The 23,124-nt window shown below is 40.4% G+C and overlaps 1 pseudogene; it reads right to left on the bottom strand.

Moving 5' to 3' along the window:
- Positions 1 to 18,806: 18,806 nt before the first annotated feature.
- On the bottom strand, positions 18,807 to 20,771 carry LOC139005967 (ornithine decarboxylase antizyme 1-like; annotated as a pseudogene).
- Between the last annotated feature and the right edge of the window lie 2,353 nt (positions 20,772 to 23,124).

Raw genomic sequence — 23,124 nt, 5'->3', positions numbered from 1 at the left:
TGGTGTCAGAGAGTTGTGCCTCCTCTTACAGTCAGCAGATGTGCACACTGCTGGAAGCTGTGCAGAGTTTAAGTTGATGTCGGTGAATTGAATGTATACAGAATAGTACAGACCTTTAGAAAATTTCCCTCAGTGGAAGTAATTAGAGGTGGGGAACCTTTTTTCTGACAAGGGCCATTTGGATATTTATAACATCATTCGGGGGCCATACAAAATTATCACCTTAAAAATTAGCCTGCTATATTTGTTTAAACATTTAATTAACTCACTCCTAATGCCTTGGCAGGGCCAGACCAAATGATTTCTCAGCCTTATATGGCCCTCAGGCCAGACGTTCCCCACCCCTGGTTTATATAAACCCTTCTTAGGATCCAGGGAAACAAATTTCTAAGTGAAAAAAAAATCATGGATGAAACCATGAAAAAAAAAGTCATATATCACAATTAAAATGTGTCACAAACACGTTACCCAATGTTGACCCTAAAATAGCCTAAAATTTGAACTGTGCCACAATTAAAATATATTACAAATGTATTATTGGGTTTGGTTCTGAAATAGTCACATTATTAAACTTTTAAAATATTGGCTATATTCATACAATATTGATTATTTATTGTACTGAGTTCAGTTAGTTATGAATGCAATTACAGTGGAGACTAATGGCCCCAGCTATGCTAATCTATATTCCAGATTTAATTCTGATTCTATGACTACTTCACTGTGAGACTATGCACATTCCTATTTGCTCTGGGTTCTTCTTTCGCTTAATGCTGTGACAACTTTTCCTCCATTCACCACACTAAGTTAGGCTGGCTATTGAATGACACAAACATTATGAAATGCTGAAAATTGAAAGTCACTATATCATCTACATGGCACTTTAATAAGGCACTTTACTAAGCCCATTAATATTACTTTTAATCCTAACACCAACTCCCTGAGAAAGCTAAAATCAATCTTTATTACTCAAAAGGAAAGAGAGTCTCCAGATTAAAAATTATGTTTTTAGCATGTAGTAGACTCAGGATTTGAACCCAGATAGTCTACCTTTAAAGTCTGGGACCCTTCTACTTACATAAATCATCAACCATGCCAAGGAATGATTATTTTACTAAATAAAATATTTTGGGCACAGCTCCTTGATTGTTTTGTTAATAATAAAGGCAATAACTAGTTTACACTGAGTGCAAAGCATTGCTCCCAACACATTAGGTCATGGGATCATCATGACAACCCTCCGAGGGGGGCATTATTAGCTTCATGTTATAGATGAGCATGCTGAAGCTTACAGAGGTTAAATAAATTGTCCAAGAATCGTCTTGTAAGTGGCAGAGCCTGATCCCAAACCCATGTCAGCCTCACTCCATAGTCCATTCTGGCTACTCTGTTTCTGTATGTGTAATAGCTAGTGATTCTGTGTGAATACATTTACTGCTTTGGACAAAAAGTCCCAAGCTGTTCCACCATCTGCCGCTTTTCCTTGAGTCCCATCATCCAACCACCTATTCTGGCCTCTCCCCTCACCACATCAGCTTCCCAATCACATCTAGTTCTGAGGTTTACAGCCCCACCTGCCTGCAGGATTGGCCCAATTCCATTCGTGTTCCAAACATCTGTATTAGTCTTCTCTGCTCCTCTTCCCAAAAATCTTTGCTCCTATGGTTGCCATTTCACTCTCTTCTTTCCCCTTTCTACTTGTATTACCAAACATGAGAGAAAAGAAGGGCAATATGTGAATATTGTCCATGAGAAATCAGGCAAATTGTGTGTGCAAAGAGCAGATAATGCAACAGGAAGGGAATATACATCCTGAATTATTTGTTGGTCACTGGGTTTTGTTAATAAGTAATAATAATAATAATAATAATAATAATATAATGACAATAACAACAATAATAAAATCCATTGCTTGGATAGCTTTGTAGAAAAGTTTTCTAAGGTCAAATCCAGTGAATTAAAATTAATTAGGATAGGTAATTAAAAATATATTATGCTATATTTTCAAATATATATAATTGTATTACTTTTACACAGAATAACTTCAGTTACACTACTAAAAATGGGCAAGTGTAAGTCCTTAAATGAGTACCTTAAAAGTTAAAAAGTAAAGGAATATATATATATATATTCATTTTAAACAAGAAGTTTATTTAAACAACAAGACACTTGACCTGAAGGGAAAACTATCTAGGATTCATTTCATTTATCCCTACTTAAAAGCAGATTGCCCTACATGTAACAGCAATCTGTCTTTAAGTAGGGATAGGAATAGGGAAGCTGAGATTTTAACTCCCAGTTTTCCACAAAATATGATTTGGATTAAAAAAAGTTATAGAATTGTCCTTGGTTTTACAATAATAAATGAAAAACATTAAAATTCTCCAATCAAACAAGGTATGCAAGAATTTTTATGTTGTTCTTTTTTTTTTTTTTTGTTAACAGTGAGAGCAAAATAACTTACTGGAATATAAAGATAAGAGTTGGATGAGCATCCCACTAATGGAGAAAATGCTGGTTTTCACAGAACCAGTATTTTTCCCATCCCATCTCCATTTGATGTCAATCAAAACATACCATTGCCCATTTAGTTTAAAAAATGCAAATGCTTGTGCACATACATCAGTTACTTTATGTACAATACTAGAGGCCCAGTGGGGGGTGGGGTGGGTGGAGTCCCTCAGTCCGGCCTGTGCCCTTTAGCAGTCCAGGAGCGGGATGTCCGAGTTAGGGGAAGGGCCTAAGCAGCAGTGGGACATCCTTAGCGCTGCCTCGGAGGTGGGAGAGGCTCCCGCCACCACCACTGCACTCGCCAGCCCTGAGCCCAGCTCGTGGCTGAGTGGCACTCCCTGCCCTGAGCATCTGTCCCCTGGTGGTCAGTTCACCTCATAGTGCCCAGTTGTTCTGCCATTGGGTCGATTTGCATATTACCCTTTTATTATATAGGCTAAAGGAATGGGGAAGGGGAAAATGAAAGAATACAGAAAACTATACTGTAGCAGTCAGAAGTGTTGAAACCCAATTGCAGTTTTCTAACTGAGAATGTCTTCTTGGTCTGGAGGCACAGAGTTCTGGAGTAAAATAGGTTCCTTTTTAGTAGACCCCCTCCTGTCTGCTGCTGGGACACATCAATTGTATCTTCTTCCTCCATTTCCAACTGTGCAGGTGTGTCTGTTTCATTGATTGGCTGCCCGTCAAATGGGAATCTTACCTGCCTCATGACAAACCCTGTCATTCACAATAGGCTTTCCTTAGTTTCCTCAGTGGTGTATGCCTTTTAATCTTAAACTGCACCACAGAACCATCCTGCCCCACCACCTTCAAATTAATATGATTGTTGTTCTCAGTGTCGACTCCTTCCTTGGGCTTTGCATAGGCTACGGCGAGCGCCGGAGTCTCCTCAACTGCCGCTTCACAAAAGAGGTACCAGCTCCAAAACAAACTACACACAAGAAGCACCAGGGGTGGCAGCAGTGGAGGAGGGAGAGTTAATCGAATATCTTAAAAGTACTTGCTGTTATCTGAAAAATCTTATCTTCAAATAAAATAAAAAGGCCCCTGAAATATTGTGAACATTGTGACACAGCTGGTAAGATTCTGGAAGAGAGAGTTAAATTTAACTTATAAATGTTAACTTTAAACCAGCTGAACTCCAAATTATTTCGAAATTTAAAGACTTTGGGATAAGAAGGATATAAAAACCGAGTCTGGATGAATGAAATTTTACTGTTGGACTACTGCAAGTTACCATCAGTAGCAGAATTATGGAAAACATCCTGTGATTCAAAGTGACATATCAATCATCAAATAGTTATCGTGTACCCACACAATCTTTACAAGAAAAGCAACAGTGGAAACTTGCCCCTTTTTGCAGCAGAATTTCTCCCCCCAGTCCACTGGTCACCGATCAAATTTTCTCATTTGAGAAATCCAAACTGGCTGCACAACTGGACAGAATACACAAAGGTAAGATGCGATCTCTCCTACCAGCAAATGTGAAATATTGGATGACATTCAGAGTTAAAGAAATACTATTTTAAAAGTCTAAAGGGCAGGGGTTTTATTAATTTAGTTCCTATTAAACAAAGCATTTAAACTCTTTGCTAGTCATTGCTGGTTTAATCGGAAGCAAGGGATAAAGAAGTGACATCATCCCCCATAACATGCATGTGGGATTCCTCAATGCCTGATGCCAACGGTATATAAAGATATGCTTTTACTGAGCTGGACTCAAAAAGTATACAATGCTAGATATTATTTCAGTATATTAACTATGTTTTACAACAATGTTATGAGCGCTAGGGTAATCTTAATAAATCAGCAGAGGAGACATGGAATTTTTATTAGCCAGAGTCTTCTCATACATTTTTCATGTATATTGAATATGAGGAGGGGAGGTCGTGGGGGTAGCTGTCCAAAATTCAAGGCCCCTTCCTCTTGCTGGGAAATTCTCTCCAGTGTACAGGCTCATTGAGTAAACCTGTCCACTCATCCTTCAATCCAAAGGAGCTGAAGGGGTCAGATCTTCCTCAGGTCTCTTCCTCTCCTTCCGCCCATCACTCTCAGCAGTCCTGGAAGCTAGGGTCCAGGCAGGTGACCTGGGCCCCTCTCTAAAGCCCAAGGGAAAGTCTCAGAGACGATGGGATAGTTAACATAGTGGCAGTGGCACAGGATGGCAGCGGCCTTGCCCTGGTCACATGGCTCCTGCTCCCTCAATGTCAGAGCCCACCTAGCTCTGCCCTCGGTCCATGCCTCGCCTCAGCTGCTCAAAGTCTGTGAGCCCTCAGTTTCACAGCCCAGGTCAGCTTCTGTCTGTTTCAATTAGGCTCTCTCCCCAGAGCAAATGCACAGCCTTCATCGTGCTCATTAGAATCTTTCTGTTCAAATCAACCAACTGATTAAAACAGAGCAAACACTGCCAAATACACATACAACGATGCAACCCACTTTATCTGTATCCTCATTTTAAGATGCAATGCAGTGTTTCTTATCAATTGTTTAATATTAGTAGCCAGAGAAAATACACTGTAACTTAATCAATGTTTCCCTTTTCTTTTCCACATATTTCTAGAGTCTAAATAAGGAACCCCAGTCAAACCTTGAATCTTGAACTCCCACTCAGCTCTGAATTGTTTTTAAGTAGTAAACATTCCCTATTAGACTCATGCTTGTGTTTTTGCTTACAGAAAGCCCTCTACTTGTTTTTTGCAGAACTGCAGGACCATTGAGGCCTTTATAAGGGTCCATTCCCCAGCTAATTCTTCCCTATTGTTCAGAATTATATTCAGAGCACACTGTCATGGAATCCTAACTGGCCTTTCAACTGTATCAAACATGGTTGGAAGACTGAAGAGTATGAGCACAGCATTAGGTCTGTCCTAAGGCAAGTCTTCCTCTGGCTGTTGGCCCCTGTGCTTGTGTGAAACACATGGAATGCTCTGCAGGGATCACAGGGCTCTCCTGCCACCTGCCTCCCATGCATGCAATTGGCACAGGGAGGAAGAGAGTCGTAGGAAAGAGAAACAGGGTCATGGAAATAGGCTCGAGGGTTAGGGGGTGGTGTGGGGCCACTGATGCCTGAAGTTATGGATTGAGATCAGGTCATCTCTTGGGGCTCTTTTCTGTATTGAGGTCTGATTTTATTGAATTAACATTTTAAAAAGAAAGGTATTCTAGGGTAGGGCCAGACGGCAAAGAACATGAAAGTCAGGAAGTGGATCACAAAGGGAGAAAAGCACCAGGGAAAGGACATTTGTTTGAAGACTTGGGTAAGATGAAAGCTTTAAAAAATATACTAATGAACTTCCTCATGTTTGAAGGCAAAGAAGAAAAAGTCAATGGAGGGTAAAATTGAAAATAGTTGAAAGTTTCTGGGGAGAATTGGCATGGACAATTCTAAAAAAAAAAAAAAATGAAAGCACCACCCACTCCTCTCCTTCCTCCTGGCTTCAGGGTACCATGGGCCAAACCAGTCAGTGTCCACAGGAGTGGTCACTCCCAGTATAGGCATGGCTTTCCCCTCCTCCATCCTCCACCAGTCCCTGTATCACCTTGTTATCATATCGGCACTGGGGGAAGAGACAGGCAGGAAGGAGAAATAGGGCCCCAGCAACAGGTTCTCTGTAAGAAAACACGTGGCCACTGAGGCCTGAGCCTTTAATTCCCTCCAGAACGCCACAAAACGCTCAGTGCAGGCCTGTGAAGTCGGTGAACTGGTACCTGGGATTAGATGTAAAGTGTATGTTTGACTTCTGAGGAAGAAAATGAATTGTCACTGTAGAAAAGATTTCATATAGAAAATATTATCCCGAAGCCTGCCAGCTTGAGCCTCTCCCTTATAACTACCTACCACAGATTATTTTTGTAATAAAAATGAGCTCCCAGAACAAACTAATTACATGGGAGAACAGCTTACACTTTACTGCAATTTCCACAATGTATTTTTTTTCATCAAATATGAGTTAGCCAAAGTAATTATAAAAAATGATTAGCAGAGCTCTTTATTGAATACAGATCCAAGTCATTAAAAAAAATAATAAACCATTTCTTTTGAAAATGGCTTTAAATCTACATTTTCTTCTGAGCAATAATCTATTTGCCCTTCAATGGTGACATGGGGTATTCTGAGAGAATAGAACTCTTCTTCTGAAATACTGCCAAGTTCTTTTTTCATGATGGAACTTTCTGCAAATTGGTAGAGAAAGTCGTGAAATGTGGCTGCTGCTTCTTCCTAAAAGTGCACTGAAGAAAAAACCACCAAATTCCCAATACAACTCATCTATAGGTCAGGGATTCGCTTCTCAATTTGAAAAAGCTTAGAACACTCAGCTGTGCTGTTTGCAATTCTCAAGTTACACCAGACTTCTAAGAAGTAACAGTAGGTTTTGAAAGCTTTTGAATCCACTCTTTATACCTTTACATTTTAAAATATTTTGGATGCTTAGCAGTAAACAAGAATAAAATCCTTCTGACTGAAATTGCATTCTCCCATGTGATCTACTTAGATTTAGTTGGAAATTCCACAATCTAAGTACATAAACTAGCATCACTCTTCATTCTTTTGTATTCTGGACACTCAAGCTTATAGCAAAATTTGACTGCTAAAAAAAAATCCCCCCAAAACAACAAAGATGAAAGTTAAAATTTTCATTTTGAATGTATTAAATTTTAATTTCATGTGCAAATTGAGGTATAATTGGTTAGAATTACTTCCTATTATTTCATGATTATTTTATTATTTAGATCTTCATGGAAAATGTAGTTTCTAAGCACTTTAGTGTGGCTATTAGCAGTTTCAGCTGATTTCCCCCCTACATTTCCTTGTACAAACATTTATTGTGTGGCTACTTTGTGTCAGGCACTGTGCCAGTTGTTGGGTATATAATGAAAGAGAAAATAGCCTACTATATCCCAAGAAACCCGAAACACCAATCTGAAAGGATATATGCACCCTTATGGTCATAGCAGCACAATTTACAATAGCTAAGATTTGGAAACAGCCTAAGTGCCCATCAGCAGATGAGTGAATTAAAAAAACTGTGGTACATCTACACGATGGAATACTACACTGCTATAAAAAAGAAAGAACTTTTAGCATTGCAACAGCATGGATAGAACTGGAGAGCTTTATGCTAAGCGAAATAAGTTAGTCAGAGAAATATCACATGATCTCAGTCATTTGTGGAATATAATTATCAACATAATTTGAGAACAAGAATAGATCCATAGACAAATGGCAAGGTGGGAGGTGGGGTGTTAGAGAGCAACCAAAGGACTTGTACGCATGCATATTAGCGTAACCAATGGACACAGACACTGGGGCTGCGGCGGCTTGCCCAGGGTGGGACTGGCTTGGGGGGGTGGGCGGTCAAGCGGGGAAAAAGGAGACATATGTAAAACTTTGGACAATAAATAAATTAGAAAAAAAAAGAAAAATAGCCTGATTCCTGCTTTTATGCTACTATCTAGTGAGGAGAAATTCATCTCCAAGGTCTGGTCCAATGCTCTCGTTCTCTTGTAGACTGTCTACTTCTGACATAATATAGCCCTCCAAATCCGATACCTTTCCCATCACTCTGCGGCAAGAAGGGGGCAAACACAACTGCAGTCACTTGACTTTACCAGTCCTTGCTCCTGATGAACATAAAGGTAAGGGACTTTCAAGGATTTGATCTGACTGTGCCTCTGCTTCCCATAAAGGTAAGAAGAGCTGGGTGACGTTCTGCGAGCTTCTGAACATATTCAGAGGCTGGATGTAGGTTAAAGAGGGAGGCAGAGGGCTCTTCTATGAAACAGGACACATGCCCTTTGCTAGGGGTTTGCACCAGTCTTGCAATACCAAAAATATTCCCCTTGTTTGTGCCATTAATCACAGCCTCCCAGTGACATGGACCATTTTATTACTTCTAGTTTACTGCAGAGAAATAAGAATCAAGAGGCTAAGGGACTTTTCCAAAGTCAGTAATAGATCTGGAACCAAGATGCACACTCAACCTTATGCTTAACCTTGCCAAAAAATCAGGGTCCAATTTTGCTGTCCAACTAATTAGAAGTTAGGCACATTAGGTAAGAAGGCAGCACCTTGTTCATAAGAGTCATTATTTTATTTCTGTTTCAATATAAAAACTTAATATTCCTCCAAACTTCTCAACACGTTTATGGGAAAGTGCCCGAATTGTCATTTCAACCTGTATCTAGTCCCATGTATCATATATGTGCAGAACTTCCCTGAAAGCATTACTTGGGAACTAATGAAAACTTTAGAAAAGGGGGAAAATGCTCTCTTAATAATGAAGAAGCCATTTAGCTTGATTTTGTTAAATACTGTATATAGACATGCAAATGTAGACATGCAAGCACACACACACACACACACACACACACACCATAATAATCTGTAATGGAATTGATAAAGTAGAAAACTCACCATAATCTGAGATTATGAAGATGTCAGTTTCCTTAAACTGTGGTGCTTCCAGAAATGAGTTTATTGTGTTCCTTCTTTCCATTTTATAAATTGACCAATTTTTTTTTCTAAAAGCGAATACAGTGCCAGGGAACTGCCTCTTCTGTTATTTTATCCTTATCCCCAGGGAGACCGTAAGCTCCCTGAGGGTGGGAGCCATCTAATTCCCAGGGCAATGCTGGACACATAGCCAGAGATGAACAAAAAAACACACAAACTAATGAGTGTGAATCCATCTCTAGTGTACCATGCTGCCTTTGTATACTTTTAAATTTTAATAACATGGATTAGTTGCAATGCTTTAAAAGACACAGGAAAACAAGTTTTCTGTTTTACATCTTAGGGTAGGTGCATTATATAATTTTAAATAATGCATTCTTATTTCAGATGGTGAAACCAGTGAAAGATGGCCATTTCAGATGAGAAAATGAATGGTGAAATACTCCCAGTAAAATTGAGTTTGGAATTGGCTATAAGGGGGAAACTCTAACCTAATCTTAATGCTGCTTTCAGATTTACTAAACACTCCTATAGCTTTAAAGTTTAAATGCTGCCTAAGGGTTTTCTTGAAATTCCTGTACAAGGAAAGGAAAGTTTAGTGGTTTGGATTTGAGTTTAGTGAAGACTGAAATGATGAGTAATGGACACAGTCATACTGCCCCCAGGTGGTGTCATGTTCAACTATGCTCAGAAACTTTTATCAGCCTTTGAGTAAAACCCAGAGAGATCTTTGGCTTCCATAGCAACACCTTCAAGCAAGGCTCCTGAGTTTAGACTTATAGCCTTATTCTCCAGCTCCCCATCAACTTTCATATATTGTCTCTGTCCTGGGAGGAAAGTAAACTGCTTCCAAGGAAGATATTATGATTCCAGTTGAGAACTTAGCAACCCTGACAGCCCAGGTGTGAAATGGCATTGAGCAGTGATTGTCCTAGGCCCTAAAATCAGCACAAGGGAAGTTTCTTATCATCAGCCATACCTAATCCCTGTGCCTCAAACCCCAACATACCCACACTCCCAACCCGGATATCATATGGCAGCTCTAATATCATTAAAGTCTTGTTTAGCTTTAATAGTCATGAATTTGTGGCTTAGATACCAGGAAAGACTTTTCAACATGAGGATTTTTCTAGGCCAGGGTGAGTTTAGGAATACAACATAGTCATTACTAGGTTAGTATGAAGGGAACTGATTATGTCACTGAAAGTTCTTACTTTCCCTCTAGGAATCCCCAAATCTCATGAACTGGAGCAGTTGTTAAAACTTGGTGTGTGCCTCTATCCACTGGATGGGAGAAGGAGGGCTTTGAATCACAGAAACATTAATTTGTTCTCCTGAATGCCTAGGAGCCTAGGATGATATCCAGATACTTAGAAGGCTAAACCCCAAACAATTTTTCTTTTAAAAAGTCTGTCTTACTTTGACTTTCCTGAAATGTCTCAAACAAGTAGCATCTGGCCTCTGTGTACCCCCCACCTCTTGCTAAATGGCTCCAGGCCCAACACTAGTGGCAGCCAGTCTCAGTTCAGGCCTCTTCTGGGAAATTCCAGGAGTCATCTGCAGATTTCTTTGTAGCTCAGGCTGGGTGGCCCTTGGCAGGACACAGGCAGTGCTGACCTTGGCCTGCACCTCCAAAATGGCTCCAGAGACAGCTCCAGACCATGCTGAAGCACCACCCAGCCACCTTCATGAGGCTCAAAGACATACTAAGTGGGTACCTGAGCCCTGCTAAAGTGAGTTCTGCTCTGTGGGGTTGGCCTCTGCACAGAAGATCCTCCATGGTGGCCAAGGCCAGTCTTGCATCTGATTTTCCTCCCACTGATGTGCCACCAGCAATCAAGACTCAACTACAACTGGAGAGTTCACATAGCCCACATCAGGCTAGGGCAGCACACTTGGCGAACCCAGCTCAGGTAACCAGGGAGGATGTACCACTGGGCGCTATAGGACTAAGGCCATTCTATCAAGTCCACAAGATGTAGTAGCTCTACCTAATAAATAGAAAAGACACAGGGAGGAAGCCAAAATGAGGAGACAAAGAAACATATCCCAAATGAAAAAACAGAGTGAAACTTCAGAAAAATAACAAAATAAAATGGAGATAAGAAATGTAGCAGATGCAGAGTTCAAAACACAGAGTATAAGGATGGTCAATGATCTCAATAAGAACTTCAACAAAGAGATAGGAAACATAAAAATGGAAATAGAAAACATAAAATAGGACCAATTTGAAATGAAGAATTCACTAACTGAAATGAAGAATACATTACAGGGAATCAACAACAGAGTAATGAAGCAGAGGATCAAAGGTAAGGAAGGTAAGGTAAGGAAGCAGAAAACACCTAATTGGAATAGAAAAAAAAAAAATCTTAAGGAACCTAGTCTTTGTACACAGATTGACCCTTCCTATGCATACCCAGGCTCAGTAGATGCAGCCATAAATAGTGAATAGCATGGTAGCGCCATACAGGTAAGCCAAGGCCTGTTACACACAATGTTTGACATCGACTTGTACCTAGATCCTGCCCATGTGAACTCAGAACCAACGCAATGAGTGGTGGACTATAGATTACACCAGAGATTGACCCAACTAACCACACTAGTGGCACACTGCAAGGGGAATTCTGGCTGGCACAGAAGCTGCTAGGAACAACTCTGCCTTAGGGGAAGCCCTTGCATAGTGACACATACTAGTACATGGTGATCCAGGTTTATCCTTATAGTCAGCCAGCACGAAGGGTTAATTCCACCCATGAAAGACCAACAGCATTCAAGGCTAAACTACCACAAGAGGGTGCACATAATCCACAAGAAACATTCCTGAAGCACCAAGCTCAGGTGATCTGAAAGATTTTGTTGCTGAGCCCAACAAGATACCTACATCATAAAGCCATCATAACAAGTTTAGGAGTCATAGCAGTTCTACCTAGTACATAGAGAAATAATGGGAAGACAAAGAAATATTCCCCAAATGAAAGAACAATACCCAGAGAAATAATTAAATGAAATGGAAGCAACAAAGATGCAGAGTTTAAAACAATAGATATAAGGATGATCAAGAACCTTAGGTGAAGAATGAATGATCACAGTGAGAACTTAAACAAAGAGATAGTAAGCATTAAAAAGGACATAGAAACTATAAAAAAGAACCAGTCAGAAATGAAGAATATAATATCGTAAGTGAAGAATACACTGGAAAGAATAAATAGCATGTTATATAAAGGAGAAGATTGTATCAGCAATTTAGAGGTTAAGATAAGAAATTTTTTTTAAAAATGAGAAAAGTAAAAAAAGAAAATAGAATTTAAAAATGAGAAAAGTCTCAGGGACCTCTGGGACAACATCAAGTGTAATAACATCCACATCATAGGGATACCAGCAGTTGAAGAAAGTGAGCAAGGGATAGAGAACTTGTTTGAGGAAATAATGCAGAAAAATTCCCTAACCTGGTGAAGAAAAAGTCACACAAGCTCAGGAAGTGTAGATTCCCATTCAAGACGAACCTAAAGAGACCCACACCAAGACACATCATAATTAAAATGTCAAAGGATAAAGAGAAAGAGAATCTTTATAGCAGCAAGAGAAATACAGTTAGTTACCTATAAGGGTGCTCCAATAAGGCTGTCAGATAATATCTCAACAGAAACACTTTAGGTCAGAAGAGAGTGGCATGAAATATTCAAAGTCATGAAAAGCAAGAACCTACAACCAAGACTACTCTATCCAGAAAGGCTATCATTGAAAATTGAAAACAAAATAAAGAGATTCCCAGACCTAAAACAAACAAAAAATGCTAAAGGAGTTTATTTCCATCAAACCAGTATTGCAAGGAATGGTAAAGGGCCTGCTTTAAGAAGAAGAAAAAGAATAGTGTGAGAGAGGAACATAGGTATAAAGAATAAAGTATCAATAAATAAGTACCTATCAATAATAACCTTAAAAGTAAATGAATTAAGTGTCCCGATGAAAAGATAAGGGATAACTGAATAGAAAAGAAAACATGACCTGTATATATGCTAGCTAGAAGAGACCCACTGCAGAATGAAAGATATACAGAGACTGAAAGTGAAGAGATGGAAAAAATATTCTATGCAAATAGAGACAAAACAAAACAAATGAAAAAAAACAACAACCTGGGATAGCAATACTTATATCAGACAAAATAGACTTCAAAACAAAGGCCATAATAAAAGACAAAGAGGGTCACTACATAACACTAACAGGATCAATTCAACAAAAACATATAACATATACTAAGTGGGTACCTGAGCCCTGCTAAAGTGAGTTACATATATATATATGTATATGCATCCAACATAAGAGCACCTAAATATATAAGAAAATCTTGGTGGACTTTAAGGGAGAGATTGACAGCAATACAGCCATATAATGGGAATTAACACCCCACTGACATCAATAGATAGATCTTTCACACAAAAAATAAACAAGGCCAACAGTGACCTTGAATGACACATGGGATGGGATGGATTAAATGGATATTTACAGAACATTTTATCCCAAAGCAGAAGGATACACATTCTTTTCAAGTGTACATGAAACATTCTCAAATGTAGACCACATGTTAGGACAAAAAATAAGTCTTCATAAATTCAAGAAGATTGAAATCATATCAAGTATCTTCAATGACCAAAATGGTATGAAACTAGAAATCAATTACAATTAAAAAATGGGAAAAAATTCAAACATGTGGAGTCTAAATAACATATTATTAAACAATTAATGAATTAAAAATGATATCAAGGGTGAAATAAAAAGTAACCTGGAAACAAATGAAAATGAGAAGACAATAACCCAAAATCTATGGGACATAGCAAAAGCAGTAATGAAAGGGAAGTTCATAGCATTACAGACTTACCACAAGAAGCAAGAAAAATCTCAAGTAAACAATCTAACTCTACACTTAAAAGTAAACAATCGAACTCTACAACAAACAAAGTCCAGATTAAGCTGAAGGAAAGAAATAATAAAGATGAGAATGGAAATAAATGACATAGAAACTAAAAACAAACAAACAAAACAACAACAAAAGATCAATGAAACCAATGACTGTTTCTTTGAAAAGACAAACAGGATTTACAACCTTTAACCAGACTCATCAAGAAAAAAAGAATACCCATATAAATAAATTCAGATGTGAAAGAGGAGAAGCAACAACAGACACCAGAGAAATACAAATGATTGTAAGAAAATACTGTGAACAACTACGTGTCAACAAATTGGACAACCTGAACAAACTGGATAAAATCCTAGAAACATATAATTTTCCAAAACTGAATTAAGAAGAATCACAAAACCTGAATAGACCAATTACAACTAATGAAATTGAATCAATAATCAAAAACTCCCAGCAAACAGAAGTTCTGAACTAGATGACTTGGCAAGAGAATTTTACCAAAGTAAAAAATAAGACTAAATAATACTTATCTTTATCAAGCTATTCCAAAAAATTCAACAAGAGGGAAGACTTTCAAGCTTTTTTTTTTTTTAAACAAGGCCAGCATTATCCTAATTCTAAAACCAAAGACACTACAAAGAAAGAAAATTACAGGCCAATATTCCTGATGAATATAGATACTAAAATCTTTAAAAATAGCAAATCAGATCCAGCAATACATTAAAAAGATCATACACCATAACCAAGTGGGATTTAGACTGGGGGTACAAGATTGGTATAATATTCACAAGTCAATAAATGTGATACATCACACAAACAAAATGAAGGATAAAAATCACATGATCATATCAATAGATGAAGAAAAGAACCATCAATAAAATCTAGCACCCATTTTTTATAAAATCTCTTACAAAGTGGGAATAGAGAGATCAGACCTAGAGAGATCAGGCCTCAACATAATAAAGACCATGTATGACAAACCCACAATCAACATTATACTCAATGGCGAAAAACTAAAAGTGTTTCCTTTAAGATCAGAAACAAGACAGAAATGTTTGCTTTTACCACTCTTATTTAACATAGTACTGGAAGTACTAGGCACAGCAATCAGACAAAAATAAAAAAATAAAAGGCATTCAAGTTGGAAAGGAGCTGAAGTAAAACTATCATTATTCGCAGATGACATGATATTGTATATAGAAACCCCTGAACATTCCACCAAAAAACTACTAGATGTAACAAATAAATTTGGCAAAGTAGCAGGACACAAAATTAATATTTAGAAATTAGTGGCATTTTTATACACCAATAATGAACTATTAGAAAAAGAAAGTAAGTAAACAATCCCATTTACTATTGCAACAAAAAAATAAGGTACTTAAGGATAAATCTACCCAAGGAGGTAAAAGACCTATATTTGGAAAATTATAAGATACTGAAGAAAGAAATTGAGAAAGATACAAATAAGTGGAAGCATATACCATGTTCATGAATAGAAAAATTAATATCATTAAAATGTCCACACTACCCAAAGCTACCTAAAGATTCAATGCAATTCCTATTAAAATACAAATGTCATATTTCCCAGATCAAGAACAAATATTCCAATAATTTATATGGAACTAAACAAGACCCTGAATAGCCTCAGCAATCTTGAGAAAGAAAAACGAAGTTAGAGGTATCACACTACCTAATATCATACTACACTACAAGACTATCTTAATCAAAACTGCATGGTAGCGACACAAGATCAATGATCAGAACAGAGAGCACAAAAATAAATCCACACCTTTATAGTGACCTATTATTTGACAAATGAAGCAAAAACTTAGAATGGGGTAAAGACAGTCTATTCCATAAATGGTGTTGGGAAAACTGAACAGATAATGCAAGAAAAAAAAAATCAAATTAGAACACCTTCTTACACCATACACAAGAATGAACTCAAAATGTATTGAAGACTTAAACATAAATCATGAAACCATAAAATTTTAGAAGAAAACATAGGCAGAAAAATTTTAGACATTTCTTGTAGCAATATTTTTATTGATTTATCTCCTCAGCAAGGAAAACAAAGGAAACAATAAACAAATGGGAGTACTTCAAACTAAAAAACTTTAGCACAACAACAACAACAAAAACCCATCAACAAAATGAAAAAGGAACCCACTGAATGGAAAAATAAATTTTCCAATGAGAATCTGATGAGGAGTTAATTTCTTACATATATAAAGAACTTATGCTATTCAGTGTCAAGGAGACAGATAACCCAATTAAAAAATGAGCAAAAGACCTGAATAGACACTTCTCCAAAGGGAACTACAGATGGCCAATAGACATGAAAAAATGCTCAACGTCACTAACCATCAGAGAGATATAAATTAAAACCACAGTGAGATATCACCTCGTAACTGTCAGAACAGCTATCATCAATACATTAACAACAAGTGCCAGCCAGGGTATGGAGAAAAGGGAACCCTAGTACACTGTTAGTGGGAATGAAGACTAGTGCAGCCACTGTGAAAACAGTATGGAATTTCCTCAAAAATCAAATATAGACCTGCTATTTGACCCAGTGATATCACTTCTGGAAATATATCCAAAGTAACCCAAAACACTAATTCAAAAAAATATATGCACTCCTATGTTCATAGGAGCATTATTTATAATAGCCAAGATGTGGAAGCAGCCCAAGTACCTATCTATACTAATAATAGAGGAATATGCAAATTGTCTGGGATGCCATCACAGTAACAGTAATGACTAAACAGCAGGCTGCGTGGGACGACAAAGCTGGCAGGGGGATTAGTGAGGAACGACCAAATGACTGAACAGCAGGCTGCGTGAGGTGATCATGCCAGCAGGGGTGGCAGTTGGGGGCAACCAGGCAGGCAGGCAGGTGAGCAGTTAAGAGCTAGCAGTCCTGGATTGTGAGAGGGATGTCCGACTGCTGGTTTAGGCTCGATCCCTGGGATTGGACATCCCCCAAGGGGTCCTGGATTGGAGGGGGTTCAGGCTGGGCTGAGGGGACCCCTCCCCCCATGCACAAATTTCGTGCACCAGGTCTCTAGTCAGTAAATGAATGGATAAAAAAAGCTGTGGCACATTTACATTATGGAATACTACTTAGCTGATTTGAAAAAAAAAAAGAAAATCTTACCTTTTGTGACAGTATGAATGGACCTGGAAAGTATTATGCTAAGTAATATAAGCTGGTCAGTGAAAGGCAAATATATGATCTCACTTATATGTGAACTCTAATGAACAAAATAAACTGGCAAACAAAATGGAAACAGAGGCATGGATAAATGGAACAGACTGACAGCTGTCAGAGGGGAGAGGGGGTGGGGAAGCTGGTTGAAAGAAGGTGAAGGGATTAAGCAAATAGATAGGAAATGGGCAAAGGGGAGGGGTGGAATGGAGATGGAAAGAGATTTTGCCTGGGGCAATGGGCTCATGATATATTGTGGAGGTGATGTTTTGTTGAGTTGTACACTTGTTTTGTGAACCAATGTCAACCCAAGAAATTCAATAAAAAAGAAAAGAAAAAGAAATCACACACAAAGAAGAAGAGGATAATGTAGGGAGCCTCTGGGACAACTTTAAGTTTAGTGGCATTTTCATCATGGGGGTTCCAGAAGCAGAAAAGAGCAAGGAATTGTAAAACCTATGTGAAAAAATTATGACTGAAAGCTTCCTTAACACTTGGAGTGCAGGAAACGAGTTAAGTCGGCTCGCATGAATTGCGCGTACTCCGCGGGAGCCGTCTTAACTCGGCTCATATAGATTTGCGGTGGAGTGCGGGAAACGTGTAAACTCGGGCTGATTGTAACTGCGTATTACCAAATATTTGTTTGTTTGCCGTTCACAAAGATACCTACCTGCGTATGCGAACCGTTTCATACCCATTGGGGTAATAGGTATCATAAAAATCCCTGATTTTGCGCGGGAAACCTAAATAATTGCCCGCGCCATCTTATATTTTGGTGGGAAATTCACCCGACACCGTAGTGTTAACATGGTGAAGGATTTAGAAATACAGGACCAAAAAGTGCAGAGTCTCAAACAAGATGAACCCAAAAAGGCCCACACCAAGACACATCATAATTAAAATGTCAAGGGTTAAAATCAAAGAGAATCTTAAAAGCAGCAAGAGAAAAGCAGTTAGTTATCCACAAGGGAACTCTCCTAGGATTGTCAGCTGATTTCTCAACAGAAACTATGCAGGCCAGAAGGGAGTGGTAAGAAATATTCAAAATGATGAAAAGCAAGGACCTATAATCAAGATTACTCTACTCAGCAAAGCTATCATTTAGAATCAAAGGACAGATAAAGAGCTTCCAGGGCAAGAAAAAGCTGAAGGAGTTCATTACCACCAAACTAGTATTACATGAAATGTTAAAAGGTCTTCTTTAAGAAGAAGAAGGGGAAAAAAGATGACAAGTGTTAATAATAAAATGGCAATAAAAACATATCTATCAACAATTACTTTTTTTCTAGTTGTAATCACTTTTATTCAGAGATTTGAAAGCAATCAAAGGTTAGATTAATACCTGTCTTTCCAAGTTAATATCTAAAACTATTTCCAAAACTTCAAATAAGAAACCTCTGCTCAAAGTCAAGAATAATTTGTATTAACTTAAAGCAGCAATAAAAAAGTAAAATATAACTTTATATTTAGAATTAAAGCAAATACTTTAGTATCACAGACACAACATTAAACTTCAAGAAATGTACCGCTAATTTGAAGTGAGCATTTATTTGCACAATTACAACATGAAGACAAGCCCAGAAGAAGGAAGCAGGCCTGGCATTTGCATCCTTGTGGAGCAATTGGTCACACTACCCACACAGAGTGAGACACAAAGAGCTATGATCTGTGATGATCTGTCAGTGGTGGCAAAGGTAAGGGGGCACGTGGCACAGCTGCTACTTGTCCTGGTTAGAAGACTCTCTCTCAAACGTGTAGGCCATGAAGCAAATGTCAGGTCTCTTGGGGACAAGGGGATGCTCCATCTCACAATCTCAAAGCCCATAAAGCTGAAGTTACGGAGCAGAGCAGCTCTGTCATCACGGTTCTTGTGGAAGAAAAAGACGACATGGTCAGCGTGCAGCTGCTCCTCAGCGAACTCAAGAACTGGGAAGCTGTCTTTGCTCCCCTCTGACAGAGCACCACCTGGGATCTCCAGGTAGAGGCAGCGGCAGCTTAGCACTGCTCTCCAGTTACCATGTTTGGCATCTGTGAATCTGGTCTGGATGTTGAGAATTCTCCTCTTGTTATTAGACATTAGTTCCTCTGCTACATTCAGCCTATCTATAATAATAAAAGTGTAATATGCTAATTAGACCAGACGTCCTTCTGGACGACCTTCCAGATGAAGCTGGGCTGCGAGGGAAGCCCAGGTCCTGGGTACCTGCCGGCAGCCGGAGGGGAGCCCAGGTCCCAGGTGCCAGAGGGAAGCCGGTGCTGGCAGCCAGGAGAAGGAAGGCCTACTCTTACATGAATTTCATGCATCAGGCCTCTAGGCCTATATAATAAAAGCCTAATATGCTAAGTGTCCAGTCATCCAGTCATCTGTTCAACCAATCAAAGAGTAATCCTATATAATAAAGAGGTAATATGCAAATTAACCCTTCCACCCTCACAAGATGGTTGCCTACCACCAGGCTGGCAGGGGGGTTAGTGAGGGACAACCAAACGACTGAACAAGCAGGCTGCATGGGGCGACTGGGTCAGCAGGGGGGTTAGTGAGGGATGACCAAACGACTGAACAAGGAGGCTGTGTGGGGTGACCAGGCTGGCAGGGGGAGCAGTTGGGAGTGACCAGGCCAGCAGGTGGGGCAGTTAGGGGCGACCAGGCAGGCAGGCAGGTGAGCGATTAAGAGCGAGCAGTCCAGGATTGTGAGAGGGATGTCCGACATCCCCCGAGGGATCCTGGATTGGAGAGGGTGCAGGCTGGGTTGAGGGGACCCCCCCGCCCTGTGCACAAATTTTATGCACTGGGCCTCTAGTATGCTAATGATATGCTTAGTCTGTTCAACCCCTTGTTATGACATGCACTGACCACCAGGTGGCAGACAGTCAACCAGTCAACCAGTCAACCAGTCTCTATGACATGCACTAACCACTAGGAGGCAGACACTCCAACTGGTAGGTTAACTTGCTGCTGGGGTCCAGCCGATCGGGACTGAGCAAGATGGGCTGGACATGCCTTGGAGCCCTCCTGCAATCCCTCCCCTGCTGACCAACTTCCTGCGTCCCTTCCTGGCCCCGATCGTGTGCCAGTGGGGTCCCTCGGCCTGGCCTGCACCCTCTTGCTATCTGGGACCCCTCGGGGGATATTGGAAAGCCAGTTTTGACCCAATACCACTCAACACAGAAGCTGCCCCCTGGTGGTCAGTGTGCTCCAACAGGGGGAGCGCCACTCAGCCAGAAGCCAGGCTCAAGGCTGGTGAGTGCAGCAGCGGTGGTGGGCACTAAGGATGTCCAACTGCCTGAGCAGGCCTAAGCCATCAGTTGGACATTCCCCAAGGGCTCCTGGACTGCGAGAGGGTGCAGGCTGGACTGAGGGCCACCCCCCCCCCCCCCACCTCAAGTGCACAAATTTCGTGCACCAGGCTTTTAGGCATTAGAGTAAAATAAATTAGCTGAAAGATTGTGACTTTTCTGACTGCTCCTTCGCCCACCTGGGAGCTGGGTGAGGGACATCAGGAGCATCACTGAGGCCCTGGACACAGGTTACCAAGGGAGACCCTGGAACTCTCCAGAAAAGACATTGGCTTGATGAGGGGCAGGGTGCAGCTGGCATGAATGGTGGCACTAGGTTTATTCTCAGTCTTCTCTCTGGCCAAGCAGGGGCTGTTGAAGATCTGCTGCAGGGAGGATTTCACCATCCTGCTGCTGGAGTCCAAAGCCATGAAAACCTCTGCTGTGCCTCTCCATGCTGCCTCCCCTGTCTCCCCTGCTTGCTGTTGGCTTTAAATGCAAATGGTTAAATGCTCCAATCAAAAGGCATAGGTGGCTGAAAAGATAATTAAACTGACCCTTACATATGCTTCCTAAAAGAGTCTCACTTCAGATGGAGAGACACACAGATTGAAAGTAAAGGGATGGAAAAAGGTATTTCATGAAATTGGAAACAAACAAACAAAAAAAACTGGGGTAGCCATACTTGTACCAGACAAAATAGATTTTTTTAAAAAAATGGCTATAACAAGAGACAAAGAAGGACCCAGCAATTCCACTTCTGAGTATTTGTCTGAAGAAACCCAAAACACTAATTCCAAAATATATATACATTCATATGTTTATTGCAGCATTATTTACAATAGCCAAAATATGGAGCAACTTAAGTGCCCATCAATAGATAAATGGATAAAAAAAAAGAAGTTGCATATATATACCACATATAATGGAATATGATACAGTCATAAAAAAAGAATGAAATTTTGCCATGTGAAACAGCATAGATGAATCTAGAAGGTACTGTGCTGAGTGAAATAGTCAGAGGAAGGCAAATGCCATATGGTTTCATTTATATATAGAATCTAAAAAACAAAATAAATGAGCAAGTAGACCAGAACATACAGTTGCCAGGTGGAAGAGGGGTTGAGGGGACTTAGAAGTAAAAATTGGAATTACAGAATAGTCATCTACACTAATAAAAGAGAAAGATGGAAATTGACCATACCTTCACGATGCCCACCAGACAATCGGGAGTGAGTATGCAAATTAACCCAGCAAAGATGGTGGGTTAATTTGCATATGCAGGCACCGAGTGATGCTGGCGCCAGGCCGTGGGGGAAGGGAGGGCTGCGAACACAACTCGGGGCTGCTGGGCTGAAGGCATGCTCCCAGCGGCCACCACATGGCTTGGAGCATGCCCCCAGCCCAGCAGACACAACACGGGGCTGCTGGGCTGGGGGCGTGCCCGCATGGTGGCTTCCTTCGTGTGGTGGTGGTGATGAAGCTCCCATGCACGGCAGACAGAGAGCGTTCAGCAGGGTGTGGGTGCTTCCTTTGTGCAGCAGCGGCAATGAAGCCCTCATGCCTGGCAGACAGAGAGTGGACAGCAGGGCTTGGCAGCTTCGTTCACACAGCAGTGGCGAAGCCCCCAGGCACAGCAGACAGAAAGCGAACAGCAGGGCATGGGGGCTTCATCGCCAAGGTGGCGGCGAAGCCCACAGGCCCCGCAGACAGAAGACAGTGGGGCGAAGCAGCCAGGCCCCACAGAGAGCAGAGAACCACGGGGAGTGGTGCTAAGGCATCAGTAGGACATCCCCTGATTGCTCCTGGATTGGAGAGGGTGCAGGTTGGGCTGAGGGGACCCCCACCCCATGCACAAATTTTGTGCACCAGGCCTCTAGTGGGGATATAAAGTACAGCACAAGGAATATAGTAAAAAATATTATAATAACTATATATGCTGTCAGATGGGTATTAGATTTATCGAGGTGGTCACTTCATAAGTTATATAAATGTCAATCATGAGTTGTACATATGAAACTAATATAATATTGTACATCAATTGTAATTTAAAATGAAAACATGTTTTTAAAGCAAAAAATATTTTAAATAAAAAAAAAAGAGGGCTGTCTTAGACAGGCAAACTCTTGAACTCTGGGGCATTTGAAATGGCTAGATGGCCACCTGATCACCAGAGGACCATAAAGGGATTCCCGAGCCTTGTTATTTAGTCAACTTACATAGGTGGGGATGAAAATAAAGCTATCGAAGTGCCTATGTCCATGGGGAAAATTGATTGCAAGGAGGTTCTCAAATGACATATAAACACAGCGAAGTTAAGCTGACATTTGCTGATCCCGTTGCCCTGAGGTATTGATTCAGTTGAATTTGGCTGGTTAAGTGGGTTTGCCCTCCCTTTGCCGCGCCCCCCCCCCCCCCCCCCGGTTCCCTGTCCCTGCACTCCATGTGTGTCCATTCTGGAACTGCAAGCTCCAAGGAGAAGGACACCCTGTATCACCCTGCTGCACCCCCCAAACAGACTCTCTGGCCCATTTGTAGGAGTCAATAGAGATGCCCAGCTTGACAGTGAGTAACAGGGAACAATGGGACCCCATGATAACTCATATCCTGACATTAAAGGGTCCTCCTAGATCATTAGTTGGGCCATGCTCTTCCTTATTCCAACATGAGGGACTCCAAGAACAAGTGATGGAACTTGGTTCCCTTGACCTGTGTTATCTGCCAAATAAACATATCTCATATGGACCATCCCTTATCCCA

This window comes from Myotis yumanensis, unplaced genomic scaffold (genome assembly GCF_028538775.1).
Source record: "Myotis yumanensis isolate MYYU_CA2020_CCGP unplaced genomic scaffold, mMyoYum1.0.hap1 SCAF_1, whole genome shotgun sequence".
Classification (NCBI taxonomy): Eukaryota; Metazoa; Chordata; class Mammalia; order Chiroptera; family Vespertilionidae; genus Myotis; species Myotis yumanensis.
Note: the sequence above shows the minus strand (reverse complement) of the source record. Positions and strands in the feature narration are given on the sequence as shown.